This window comes from Temnothorax nylanderi, unplaced genomic scaffold, assembly GCF_030848795.1.
Source record: "Temnothorax nylanderi isolate EJ_2023f unplaced genomic scaffold, tnyl_v1.0 TNYL_tig0285_pilon, whole genome shotgun sequence".
In the NCBI taxonomy this organism is placed as follows: domain Eukaryota; kingdom Metazoa; phylum Arthropoda; class Insecta; order Hymenoptera; family Formicidae; genus Temnothorax; species Temnothorax nylanderi.
Window position 1 is genome coordinate 110,613 of NW_027249347.1, and position 15,076 is coordinate 125,688.

General features: G+C 38.8%; 1 long non-coding RNA gene across 1 annotated transcript in view; it reads left to right on the forward strand.

Annotated features, from left to right (window-relative positions):
* The window catches only part of LOC139780583 (uncharacterized), a 98,366-nt gene extending 85,825 nt beyond the window's left edge, over positions 1-12,541 (forward strand). The window contains exons 3-4 of the long non-coding RNA XR_011720278.1: positions 11,307-11,516; positions 11,882-12,541. This is a non-coding gene — a long non-coding RNA (uncharacterized lncRNA). The remainder of the gene's footprint in view (positions 1-11,306; positions 11,517-11,881) is intronic.
* Positions 12,542-15,076: the final 2,535 nt, after the last annotated feature.

The window sequence follows — 15,076 nt, forward strand, 5'->3', positions numbered from 1 at the left end:
AATCACCCCCAAAAAATTATCTCTCCCTTCCGACGCGCGATCCTCGCCACGACTTTCGATCGCTAGATTTAATACTGTCACCGCATAGCTGAGAGTGGGCGCTTGAGGGCTGGAATAATTAGTTAGGGCAACGATAAGGGCACAAGAATGTTGCGCTTGCGGTACTTTATGCGCGCCTTTCGCTGTGCAGTCGCGAGCGGAATCTCGCGAATTCGGAAAATTTTACCCGTGGTACGTATGGGCGACGAGGCACGCGTATATATTCGGAAAGAGGGACGTGCGTAGAAAATTCACGTAAATCCTAATATAAACATAAATATATCTATGTGTTCTTTTGTTTGTTGAAAAGATTGCCGGGAAGCTTGCTCATTTATTCAAGTGTAGTTGCGCAAACGACGCTGTAAAAGGAAACACTTGTATACCGCCACATTTTCTTATGCATGAAAGAAAAATGATAACAGAAACTTGCGCAAAAGGTTTTGAAAAATAGTGTGTTTTTAAAAATATCATGTAACGTTTGTAAAATTATGCTATTAATAATATTCTAAATAGTAAAATTATTTAAATCGCAGAAATTGCAACCAATTTATAAATATGTTATTAAAATTTTTTTGTATTTGAAGAAGCATGCAGTAATCTTATACTATGGTAGCAATACAAATATGTAAAAATTTTCTGCAAAAAGAAGTGTTACTTATTGTGATTTTAAGAATTATCAATATAAATATAATCGATCATGAAAAATTTAATCGAGATTATTTAACGCAAACAAATAAACGCATGCAAATAATAAAAATGTAGAAGGACAAGTTCTCGCGGATCGCGTTCGATTTTCTCAACGATCTTTTGTTTCAGTTTAGTTATCTATTTTTGTCGAAAGATTGAGACCGTTATGCTCGTCCAATGTTATTAAATGCCGTCGTCAGGCTGTTATTACGGAGTAGATTTTCTTAACCGGATAAAATCGAGAGACTTTCTTCGCTGAGGATGAAGAAAGTGGATTCCTAACAAGAGCGTCGCTGCGCGGTGGCATTTACGCCACATCGATCTTTCTCGTGACGAATTTTCGTGTCGTTTCACCTCGTCTCTCCATCCTTCTTTTTTTTCTTCTTCTTGCCACCACCGCACCGCGGAGAATTTGTCTTGGTCTTATCTCGGCGTCGTGCTGTAACCATCTGCTGCGCGAGAGGACTGGCGTCGGGCATACTCCCCGCCATAAATTCCCATCATGCTCAAAAACAAACAGAGTAGAATTGATCCATTCTCTTTCTTTCTGGAAAAGGATGAGCTTCCATCGTGCTTTTGCTCGCATGTATACGCGCGCGCAGTATATATTGTCCATAAAAACTATTTGCCATTGACAGCGATCGCTTCTTACAATTGCATTACGGTAGAATATACGTGCTTGCCGAACAGATACGTTTAGGGCAAAAAGTTTAAGTTCTGAAGATAATGCGTTTTATCTAATTAAATGATTACTAAAAATAGGAGATAGATCATGATTATCTAAAAATTTCTTATTTGAGATATCTTTTGATAGTGACAGAAAATATTACATATGCTAATGGATTATTTGTGGATATAATTTTCTCATTAACAATTTGCATCTTCCCGTTCTTGAACCGCGTCGCATAAGCTTATGGATACAGCGACTGGATAGTTCATTTTTTACAGACGTCGTGATTGCGTATGACACATTAATGACCCGGCACGCCTCATGCATGAAAAGTTTCTCGACGGTTGGGTGGCGCGAAAAAAGGCGCTTTTCGTCAGCGTGTTCCGGAATGAAAATCACGTTTGCCGTCCGTCAGTCGGTCCGCCGGACAACGTGCTCGGCATTTCTCTAGGATTTTTTGTCTAGCGGTAATTATGCCTAAAGATTCGTTTAGTGGGAGCACCGGGCTTCGAGTCCTTTCCAACCCGCGATCAGAATAGCAAGCGCACCGCAGCGGCGACGACGGTTCTGTCGTGGAAAATGCAGAGCGAGGCCTAGTTTCCAGACGAGCGCAAACTCGAACGGCTTCTCCGTTGGCGCGAATCATAGAGAAATCCTTGTCAAAGTGGATCTACCGCCTATGATGGGTAACCGAGCGTATGATTTATAGCGAACCGAAGGGTCTCCGCATTCATTTCCGGGAACGGTCTAAGCCTTCAGCAATCCGCCTACGACGCGATTGGATATCTCCGCACGAGTTAGTCGACTCGTGTGCTCGATTGTGACCGTCCATTTGCGTAATTTGCCGCAAACTTCGGGGAAAGAATTAGCCGTACCCGTGGAAATCGAATAAGGATCCTGTATGCGAGCATACTAAAAGAGACGCTGTCTCCGACAGAGCGAAATATATGGGTATTATAGAAGCGAGGAGGATAGTTTCGAAACACCATTTTTTTCGGGGGCAGTTTTAAATATAACTTTTTTTTGGGTCAGCTTCTCGCGAAGAAACACCATTTTTTTCGGACAAAAGCTGTACTATCTGCAGAGTATCTACATTTCTCTCACTCATAGTACCTACAGTTTACGTGTGAAAAATGGTAGTTCTCCTCGCTCGAAGCCCGATCCGTGGCAAAACTGGTACGCAGAACTGCCTTGTATTCAAAACTTTTCTCCTCTCCGCTTGTTGTCTATTTTATTTGCAAAATAACAGTGGATGCGGTTAGATCAAGATTTGATTTGTCTATTTGTTCACGAAATTGGGTTATGTGCATTATGCTAGTCGTTTGTGACAGGATTTTCTTCTCTATTAGTTATATTGAAACGTAAATCACAGGCTTTTCCTCTACATGGGTTATCTTTGGAACTTGAAATTCGGTTTTCTGTTTCCGATCGCTTGTAACTATCTATGATAAAAATAAATATGAAAAATAGACAATTCTATAATATACTTATAACTTAATCAACTTATAATTTAATTTAGTTGTCAATTGTCAAATTTACCTTAATTAAATATATAACGTTTTATATTGCATTGGTAGTTAATTTCTTCTCGCCCAATTGCATCGCGGAATCAAAAATTGTCGCAAACGCTATATCCGATTTAGTGTTTATCTAGTTCAGAGTCAAGAAACCATCGGTAATTGCTCGGTGACTGTTTTAAAGAAAACCACAAGTTAACCGGATACGCCGCCGATATATCTCATCTCTGGGTACGCATTAAGCGATCTTACGGGGGCTCGATAAGTTCCGGTTCCCACGATTTTTGTGCGGTTGCCGGCTCCTCGTGTGATGAAACGTTTTCCAATTACATTCAGCGCGAGTGGAATCGGAAGGAACTCGCGAACGAAGTCACCTCCACGAATGCCACTATATATTTACTGGAACGAACAAGCGCGCGATCGGATAGGAATTACGGTCGTGTTTGTGTAAAAATTGTGTAACGCCAGCGCGGCGTACCTTGAATTTGTCCCGGTGAGTTACCTCCACGTTAGAATCGACGACCGCCCTATGAAAAGTTTCCTTTCGACCCGCAAACTTCCAACCCTGCCCCGGTGATTTATTCATGCCTTTTGTACTCGCTTTATACGACGGCGTTTGTTTCTGTTGCTTAGCGTAGCGTGCCATGTCGGATTTGTGACGCGAAGTTTATGCGAAGTACACGTAATCCCCTGGGATGATATACGACTCGAAAAAGCAACAATTAATTTTGAAACTTTTCAGAACAGTCACATTAATTGTGAAGAAGCTCTTTGCATTATAAGAATTTAGTATTGATTCAAAATAAAAGAAGACGTTCCATTCTTAGCACGGATTTTTTCCCATCGTTATTTCATCTTGTGAGACTCAGCTTTATCGAATCGTAATTACTTAAATTTTCCTCCATCTCTCATATCCTATCTATCTTCTGAATTTTCAACCATTTTTTAGAATTTCACTCTGCTCCTTCATTTTCATTCTTTATTTTCCCATCAATTCGAGTGAAATCGAGTGTTCTTAAATCTGTTCGTGATCGTTTCGCGACTCTATTTAAGAAAATGAGTAATAAAATAACTCGTTTCTTTAATTTGTTGTTCTTGCGGTTCTGAAAGTTTCATTTGGAAGAAGAGAAAAATCGTCGAGCTTGACATAAAATGGAAATAACTCTTGAAGAATAATACAGATCGTCGGATCGGAACTTATTGGAGATTTGCAAATACGGTTCGGTACAAAGACATTTTCTTCTCAATGTATATACGTATGTTCGATATACCAATAATGACAATGGAGCTCACACTTCGACGATGTCGATTTTTCAAGGCGCCGACGCGAGCAAAAGTCGAAGCTCTTAGAGTTCTCGCACGAAGATCGTAATATCCAGCTTCCGGAGAGACTTTTGAAAAAGAGAAAGAGAGAGAGTGTCGAAGTGCTTATTGGAAAGTACGACGCTCTTAACTGCTTCAAAGTCGACGACTTTTCGCGGAGGATCAAGGAAGGGCGTGTCGTCTCATTGAATTCGCGATTTCTCGCGGCGCCTTTCTTTAGTCCATATCATCCTTCCCTTCTTTTTTTTTCTTTTTCATTTTCTTTTTCTACTTTTCCCTTTCGCGTTTCCGCTTTGACTGATATAACATCATCAAGACGGGAAACTCGTCGACGAGAGATCTGTATTCCTCTATTCATGAGTGGAAATTAAGTAGAGTATGTAAAAGGAACACGAAAAGACGGCAACTCGTTACTAAAAAGTTGATATAACGATGCAGAGGAAAGGGAAGGTGGAAGGTCCATTTCATGGAGTATTGACATGAAAACGGATACGCGTTTCAATCCAGCGGTTAGCTCGGCCGGATTACGATCCGCAAGCGCTTCATTTCTCTAATATCTTGCCACATTAGAGGCAAATGAGGCCGCAATGCTACGTCGAACGTAAACTAGCTGCATCTCTATGTGGTTGCACTTTAGCCAAGAAATTCATGTCCCTCCTAATGCGCGCTGCATTACGGAGTTGCATTACGCAGACGGAAACCGAAACTTTGCATTACATAATTAAATGTTAATCAACTTCGAAAAATGTGATTTTGTTCGCGACATTTTGATAATCTTTTATAGTTACACGTGAAAGAAAGGGGAACACGTTTTCTTGCATGAATGTATGTCTTGCCGCGCGTAAGTTCCGAAAAATTATTAGTTCCAAAGTTCGATAAATCACCATTGTCCCAGTTCCATATTCGATGAGAAATGTATTCGTGTAATGGTGAATATTAAGCTAAGAATCTTTTATACACAAGTGCGCTTCATTTAACAGATTTATTTTTGATACTATTACGCGATTACAATTTTATATTATACTATAGTTTATGAACTGGTTTACCAATGAACGTAAAACGATTAAAAGTTAAAAGTCAACAAGTCCACAAAATTATCTAAAAAAAATTAAATTAAATTATTAAATACTTTAGACTTTTAGGTCATACGTTTGTAATGTACAGTTTAATCATTTTAAATTCCTTGATCTTTGATACTATTTTCCTCTTTTAAATCGAACGTTTTATTTCAGAGTAGAGTAGTAAATCCCGCTTTAACGGAAAGAGTTATGAGAACTCAATGAGAAAACATAGACAGTAATCGGAAGGAGTTCCTTCATGAAGTATATGGAATCGATCTTGTCCAAGTACATCCCGTAAGAAATGAACGAAGAAACCGAGGGACAAGGGCGAGAAAAGTGCAGTTAGTTCCAACAGGTAGCTGCGGATGCGACTGTGGTTTAAAAGCAATTTTCTTGTCACACCCCGTCACATTCTTCTTCGATAGTTTGGAAACGATCGACTTCCTCTTGATTGCATACATATTGGGAGCTTTATCGGTCGATATTAACGGCTATGGTTCGCCTCGCGCTGGAAAATTATGGCTTGGCATTGCGAGTTATTTATAGGGCCTCTCTACTAAATGCCGTCAATACTATTTTACCCTATATCGAACAATCGAACAAATATATCATTTCTTTTAAAAAGTTTTAATACACAACGTTTTTTATATATTTCTTTGTAATTTGCTGGAGAAGTTTTATTTTTTATTTTTATCATTTTATACATTTACAGCTAGGATATAAATTTTTTAAATTCGGGCTTGTTTCTATAGCGTTTGTTAAAATTCGTAGTTCTTCAGAATACAATATCCGTAAGCAAGATAATGAAATACGAAGCGTAAAATGCTGATGACATGATGACAACCGCAAGTGTATAAATGAATAAAGTTAGAGCTTGCGCCAGTTCTCAAATTTTACGACGAGTATGACGAAGCGAGACTGAATGAACGGCCACGTACGAAGTTAATGGTTGCATAATTTATGCAAATTGTCGCGCTTCGTGAAAGCTTGTACTTCCAAAACGGCCACCGGAAACGTACACGATTTTGAATGTCGTTGAATGCGCGTTGATCGCGATGGACCATGCATTAGTGAAGCGTCGGCCGTCAACGCAGCCGGATTGGCTCTCGTGACAATAGGCGCATGAATAATTTATTATGCAATTGTCTTCGTTTCCAACTTTGTTCCCCTGAGTGCGAGCCCATATATTTATTGCATCCTGGTGCTCGCCAGATAGTTCTATCGATTTCAGTGTCTATCGCGAGGACATCGATAAAAAATTTGAAGTTTAACATGATTAATAATTAATAACGAAATTTTGGCAAACAATGGTTTATTCTTTGAGTAACTTAAACTTTCCATTATCACGCCATAATTTATTCTCTGATTATAAAATGTTACGTTACTTCTTCTAGAAATTATTTATGAGATCTGTGTTTTGCCAATCTGACTTAGAAGAATGTCGCTCTTTTTTTATAGCAAAACAATATACGACTTCTAACGTGTCTTCGCAGAGAATTTTATCTTTTTTAATACTCAATTTAGATTTACTTTCTCTTTTATTACACATATTATCCTCATTCCCGTTCTCGGGGCGATTAATTTCAATTCCTGATACGTTTTACGTGTTCGTTTATACAGATGAGGACGTCACTTGCACCCCCCAAGAGACTTTTGGCAGTCCTGCGCGGAATTGCACTGGGCGCTCTTGAAAATTCTTAAAAGCCATAGTTGCCAAGTTTTAAAATATAAAGCTGGGCTAGGAAACGCGTTGTCCTCCCCTTCGTAAGGTACGTCGTCGCAGCTACCATCACCATTTACCCGTTGGTAAGTTTCCAAACTTGAAAGTTTCGCGAATTGCGCATGTACTTGGGACGTATCCGAGTACCTCGCGGAGTTCGTATGCATCCGTTACATGTGGGGAGGGGGAAGGGAGGTATGCATCGCTAACCCTCCATCCTCTCTTCGGCTTGACTCGGTGACGCGTCCCGCATCGTGTTCGCCAACTCGCGCGATCGCGTTTCCTCGTCGAGGAAGAACCCCCTACGTCATTACGAAAAAGAGCAAGCAGAGTTTCTAATCTGCTAAAATCTGTCCTCCTTTTTCTCCAACTTCACTACGTCTCGCAACTTCGCTACGTCAGGAAGTATGACGAGGTGGGACAAGAGGATGGGATAAATCCTCCTTCTTTCATCCTCGGATAAAAGTAAATAATCCACCTTCGCGAAATAATCGGACATTTAAACAACGACGATATGCTCCCGAAAAAATTTTTAATTGAGTGTAAAGCGTACTCTTCCCTTTTACCCTATACCTTCTCACAGATCTGTGATTTCTTTGTCGCGCGTGGGAAAATGAATTTTCTAAAAAGAAATTTATAGAACCATCCTGTTTTAAAACCCATATGGATAAGCTTTATCTGATCATTTAATTATGAAATTAGTAATAACAGAAATTGTAATTATCTGCATGTATGTATTTACAACATTTTTCCAATTTTAAATATCTTAAATCAATAAGAATCTATCAAGCATTTTATTTGGTTCTCTTCTGAGTCTGATGTAATTGAGAATCCATAAAATATACATATTTTAGATGAATAAAATAGATGAATAAGATTCTTATTTGGATTCTATATATAGAACGAGAAATCGCCCGTTTCTAATCTATATTGCCCATTGTGCCGTAGCAGACGAAAGGTTCAATAATAATGAAAACACCGTTTGAGCTTTCAATACATCTGTTCAGCCGTAAAAAATTGACGGGCGAGTAAATCGCGATGGAGGGCCGTGAAATCCCGTAATACTGTTGCGGTATCTATGCATGGCCGATATTTATATCTTGTTTGCGAAGTTTTCGCACTCGTTCCTGTTCGTAAAGAATGTCGCGGTATTTGCTTCGGAAGTAGACCGCGAAGCAATAACATTCGCGATCGCGCGGCGCGACAAAAATTTGCATCGCCTGTTATGCGAAGGAAAGTGGGTCGAGCGACATTGGATATATATACGTAAGGAAAGCGTTGCTTTTTACCATTATGACGTCGGCTTTCGAAATCATTGAACCAGTGTTAACAGTACATCCCTCTGCTGCAGAATAAAATGATTCTGCTACAGTTATTCGAAATGCTTCTGATCGGTAAATACCTTCAAGTGAATAACATATTTTTATTTTAGGTAGTGAATAAAATATTTAAATAAGTAAGAGAGAGAGAGAGAGAGAGAGAGAGAGAGAGAGAGAGAGAGAGAGAGAGAGAGAGAGAGAGAGAGAGAGAGAGAGAGAGAGAGAGAGAGAGAGAGAGAGAGTAATAAAAGTGTTTAAATAAAATATTACATTTTTTAACGTAATAACATTCTAAAAATTCATTTGGTAGCAGAAGTGGAAGAATTTAAGTTTTCGTTTCAGATATATCAAATCACGTGAGATAAAATGCGAGATCGATTTTCAAACGAGAGATTCGTGCGTGCGCGAAATGACAATTAAAATCGCAATCAGACTTTGGGGCAGTGCAGTGGGGATTTGCATGAGTGTAGTCGTTTTCAGGATATCAAAGCCGCGCCGTGAAATAAAAGAACTACGTAAATTAGGTTTACGGTCGCCGACCTAAGCCTCGAGATTTATTTCATTTCCATTAGTTTATTATCAGTTTACTTGCGTTAGCAAATTGGATTTAACGCTCATTACGGAGATGGTTCGAGAAGTGTGCGTAGCTACGTCGGTCGCGGATAAGATCGTCGGGATTCGATCCGCGAGCGAGGGACTATCTCGCGGAGGGAATCGCCGAGATCTCTGAGCCAAGTTACCGCCTGGGAACTTCCGTTATACGGAGATAGTCGAGCCGGATTTAATCCCGATATTCAATTCGGGCAATCTGCATGAATCGGGTTACTAGAACTAGCTTTGAGCCGGCAGCTGTCGACTTGTCGATCGAAGATGGTCTTAATGTAACAGAAATCACACGCGAAGATTTACATAAAAACATAAGCTTATAATTAGAGCATAATAGAGTTTTGATAGCGATAGTGCGTAGCACGAGCACCATGCATAAGCAATAGAATTACACAGAATGCTTCATTAATCGTTGAGTTCGATCCATATTAAATTCAAGTAAATCTATATGCAATCGTTTTTTAAATATGAGATCTAGGAAGGTACACGAGAAGTGAAATATTATATATTGTTTTATGAAAAATATTAAAGAGGAATAAAATTATGATGGTATCAGTTTTGAAGGTATCATTAATAATTTTAAAACTATTTTTGAATATTAACTTTCGAAGTTATATTAAAATAACTGTATTTTTGATGATTATTTTTAAAATTTTAAATAATTTTTTACTGAATATGTCAAAGTTTTTAAAAATACTCATGTATTTATTTTTTTTTCCTGCCAATGCTGCAGTGGCACAAATAAAGACATAATACACATGTTACAGCATTGCATCTCGCGTGCATCGGGATCGAGATCGTTTTATACTTTAAGCTCCTGTTCTTATGTAAATCCTTCCGCCATTGTATGTAACGTCAAGCGTTTCTGTTGCATTTGTGCGACTTTTCATGTTGCGAGAATTCCGTTTGGGATCCCCCGGACGAGCTCCTGGTGCGGGATTGAAAATATCGCCGGGAATTTATTCGACCGTTGTTAACTCGCGAGTCGTACCAGATGTTCGTACCTATGTACATAACACAGAGTTCTTTCTCTTCACGATGCTCTCGATCTTTCGATACGACGCTGTCCCGGTTTTGATGCGGAAATATACGCCCGACATGCCCGGGTTTCATGCTAGTCCTTTCGACAGTAACGCTTTACTAGTGTGTCATAGCCAAGCGACATCCAACTCTTTTTCGCTCCCGAAGGACTCAACAGAATTCCTCGTGAGAGAGGGATGCTTAGATTTTATTCCGCGCTCGTCGTGTTCGTTCTTTTGTATTCGACGAAGCATCTCGCTCGAACGAATTTTCTTTCTACGGTATTTGTAATTCAGATTGCATTTACTTCTATATTTATTCGAGGTATCACGCCGCGCATTTATTCGTAATACAATCAATTGTAGAACATTATGTACAACTGCAAGTATATGGGTATAATGAATCTATTTAAAATATATCGCTTCATTACGTTATGTTTCATATAAAAGGTGCATTATAGGAATAGTTAAATTCTTTTCCATACGCGTATTTTTATAGCAGACTCGTAACTTTTTTAAAGATGATGGTAGAAAGTAATATCGCTTTAATTTACTGGATTTTTATAATTTAACTGAAAGTTCACAAAGGCAGGTAATTTCAATCTTCATTTGATACATAATATTACAATATCCAATTGTTTTTGCAGTCGTTATCTCAGACCCTTTACCGTGTAACCTACTTCCTCTCTTTCTTTTTTCTCTTTTTTTCCCTGCTTCTTTTAGTTTTACTTGCATCTTTTATTCTCAAAGATGTTCTCTGTTACTCAGTAATCTGGATACTCCGATGCACCAGAAACAGGTAGAAGCGAAAGATTGCTGGGTCAGTGCTTTGTAATCTCGGGACCTTCTGTAACCTGCATAGAGTCGCGCGAAATATTGGTTTGCTTATCCTACCTCGTTGAATTCAACCCCACGATTCTACCTCCCGAGTGCTGCGTCATAAAAGTCAAATGGCCGCGTAAAGGAGGTGGCTCGTGTCCTGGAGAATTGCCAGAGATATAGCCAATACCGCGAAATTTAATTGTTTGCGAGAGAGAGAGAGAGAGAGAGAGAGAGAGAGAGAGAGAGAGAGAGAGAGAGAGAGAGAGAGAGAGAGAAACAGAGAGAAACTGTGGATTACGGTACTCTCAAAGTGTAATCCGATTACGACTCAGCCTCCAACCCACATCCCTCCCCCAATTACCGTACCCCAGTCGCTGTAATTGGACCGACGTGTATTGACCGGTGTAATTTCCGTCAACGAGGTGGAATGCATCGTTACTTGATCTCCACTTTCTGAACGACAAGTACCCCGGCTGTGGCCACTCACGACAACTTGTGGTTTAAACTGGATTTTTATTTTCAGGGGAAACACGTCGGTGCAATCCACCGTCCTGTAAATCCACTAGAGTTTACTAGAAACCGGAAGCTCACGGACGAAGTACTAACGTTGATAATGGCCGATTACGAACGCGGCTGCAGAGGGATCGATAGCGGTATTAACTGTCACGGCATTGAGCATCTCTGAGTGGAGGAAGTGCCAAGTAAATGCGAACACGACTGTGCAATTGACTAGGTAATTAGTTACCATTATCATGCGCATTAGATTGCGACAACACGTATTCATTTAAGAAAATTATTAAAATAAATACTATTCGCGTTACTATAAGTGACAGAGATTATAATTCTTCTAATTGTATTTTTTTTATACAAATAAAAATAATTCTTTTTATATTACTGGATAGTTAATAATTTTCCAATAACTTCTTATGTAGGACATAATTATCACGTAAAGAGTTATACTTATTTCTAATAGAACATATCTTTTTAAATTATTTTCATTTTTTATCAATGGGTTTATATATGCATGTATATTTTTTTTTCTACTAATAATCACATCATTATATTGACATTGTACACTGATCTGTATTATGATTGCAGGTTTGTAATTGCCTAACAATAAGATAATGTTTACTCCTTGGTAAATGGCAAAGCATCAGTTATGGAACCGATGTATATCTTACGTATATAAGTGCTGCGTTTGTCGAGAACAAGTAACGAGCGATCGAGGAAACGATCACCAAGGGTGCTCCAACCCGGGAGTGGCTCGTCTTTCTGCGATGCGTCTACGTTTTCCCCGACTTCTCTCGCAGCTGCAGGCTATTGTTCTTTCAATAATGGACGAGCCACTTCGAGATGAGGCGAAGATCCAACAATAATGGCTCCGAGGAAAATGCTATCGATGTACGTGTCGCGGAATGGCACACGTGAGACCACGTAGAGATAATGTTTACGCTGCAGGATGCACGCTATATAAATCGACACGCATTCCGGACACATTTTTATTCCCCGCCATATCGCATATCTCGCCTGTATCTTATATGTCCCATATCTTCAGATTCTACAAAATGTGCATTAAAATATTTCTCGTTTTATTTGCGGATCAATATGACGTACAATCGATCAAGCATTTAACCGTTAGAAAATACTATAAAGTTTTATAGAAAATGCGGCATGTTGCTTGGTTAATAATAAAATATTTAAAAAAATAACATTTTCTGCGTGAAGAAACACAAAATTGTTCTTTTTGTAATATAATTCTTACAAATTTTTTTAAATAATATCTGCTGAAAATTATAGAATAATAAAACGTAATTTTGGTTCAGTAATTTATTCAAATAAATAAAAATTATTTATTTAATTTATACAGACTAATAATAATTTGTAAAAATCAAAACGTTAAATGCGAAATGTGATCTCTAAAGAAGACATTTATCAGTATCATGCTCGTCTTTGTACTACGTCTATAAGATCTAATTATTAGCTTTTAAAGTTAAGAAAAAGATAAAAAACGAAAATTATGTGAACAATACAAACGAGACATATTGTTTCGGAAATATCGCGCCCTTATAGGAAAATGCATATCGTTTACAGCGGCTCATATTACACAATCCGTGCGCGAGTCCGCCTCTATACAGACTATAAACTGTGCGTTTAGCGGACATATCAATATTGGCGCAAAAATCGTTGATGTAGCGCGCGGGACGGCTTCCATTAGAGCCGATCGTCCCCTCGTATCCCGTCAGGCATGCCGTTTTTCGAGCGATCTACTGCGCGAGAGCACAAAGCAGAGAGGGTCGTCTCGTCACTGTTGTTTCGGTCGGCCGGAATTGCGTGTTGGCAGCACAAATGCGTTACGCTCTATCAACTTTTATCCGACGTGCCACCCGCCACCGCCCGTACCCGTAGCCGTGGGGACCGTTGCGCCGAACCGGAGGTGTTTTGGGCTCGTGCCCGGATTTGCATGATATGGTAATTTTTCTCGATACGAGACAGCAGTGTCACACGAGCGTCCACATGACTCCTCTCTCTCCCTTTCTCTCTCTCTCTCTCTCTCTTTTCCCCGGTCCATGCAACGTATGGCACATACGCGGTACTACTGTATCACCCTGGACCCCGGAGGCGCATCTAGACGCGACGAATTTTAGATCGAGAGATAGATCTTCGTGTGCGAGCCGCGAATAATCCCGCACGAGGCGAAATTCAGATGAAGGAAAAGTACGCTGCGATTTGTATCGCTGATGTGTTTTGCATCGCAATTTGCGACGTATATAGTTTCTCTTTTGACACGTTAACATGCAATCGTCAATCGTTCTGAAGTTCCACTTGTAAAAGGAAGCAAGAAATGATGTGTAAATGTTGGCAATTGCGTTATATCGCTCATATATTGGTTTCTCTCGCGATGTTATTGCGAATTGAAATAAAATGTAAACTGTTATTTATACGCGAATTTCGAACGGTGATATTCACTATATTAATGAGATACAGAGTGTAATATAGTTTAATATTAGATTCATCAATTCGATAAGAAATATAATTGTAATGTAAACAATTTTAATTAAACCACCAATTGTTCTTAATTGTTTTGAAGATATTAGTTTAGTACAAAATAATTTTTATTGATTTCATATCTGAAGTCATATTTTATTTTTCAGATATTAGCATTTTAAAAGTTATTAATAATAAGAAAGATAGAATATATAAGATTCGTTTATTTTTTCTAATTCTTTGAAAAATGTAACATTTATTGAACAATAATCTTGCTTGATTACTTGTACATATATTAACTTGGCAATATAGTAACATAATTTATTGAAAACGCGATATCTGAAAATTTTAAAGTAAATTTATTTATTATTAAATTCAATTTAATTCATAACAAAACTTTTGTCACAAATTTAAAATGTTTGTTAATTATTTAATTATGATTCTATTTGTTTTCACAAAATATTTTTCTGAAGTAGATTGCAAAATATGTTGTTATGCACAAAACATCTATAATGTACGTCCTACATTTATGATTTTATACAACAAATATCTGCTTTTTCGCAACATCGTAATTGACGTTACATATAAAAGTCCCCAAATTTTATTGATCTAGAGTGTCGATGTTACATTAACATAATCCGTGCTAGTCAATACTGCGAAATATTCTTCATTAAAGTAAAGAGAGAACAAATATCACGGTTGAGATAAATAGCACACTGCCGCATTGTAAAGTGGAAACTTTAGCACGCACAGTATTTCATAATACACAGCGACAATTTGGATATTTCCGAAATGTACTAAATGTACGACATAACGTAAAGCATGTAACCATGCTTCGAGTCACTTGATTATTGTACTACTTGTATCAGTCTTGTAACATTCTTTTCCACATGTCGCTGTGTCTTACATTTTGCGTGTAAGATTAATCTGCCTCGATTTATATATGGAGACAGTTGCGAAACGAGGAGTGATTATTCATAGCGTGCATAGAAGCACATCTCCGAAAGTAAGTGTCGTCGTGCACTCGCAATGTTAAAAATGAATGAAGAGACGCTTAGCTATTATACCGCGACTTCTTTAACTCTCGCACGGACTGACCCGACACGCGCCTCATCCGCGCTTACCACGCGACTACTTTCCCGTCTCGCCTTGGAAGGCTCAATCTTATGTGCACGGTGGTGAACACGTCTCGTTACACTACCATCAGCTCCGTGTACAGCGAACAAACAGACTTCCCTTGCGTGAGACCTCGTTAATCTTGCGACGGGGTAACAAAGCCGTGCAGGCATCCCGATGTCGTGAGGGGAA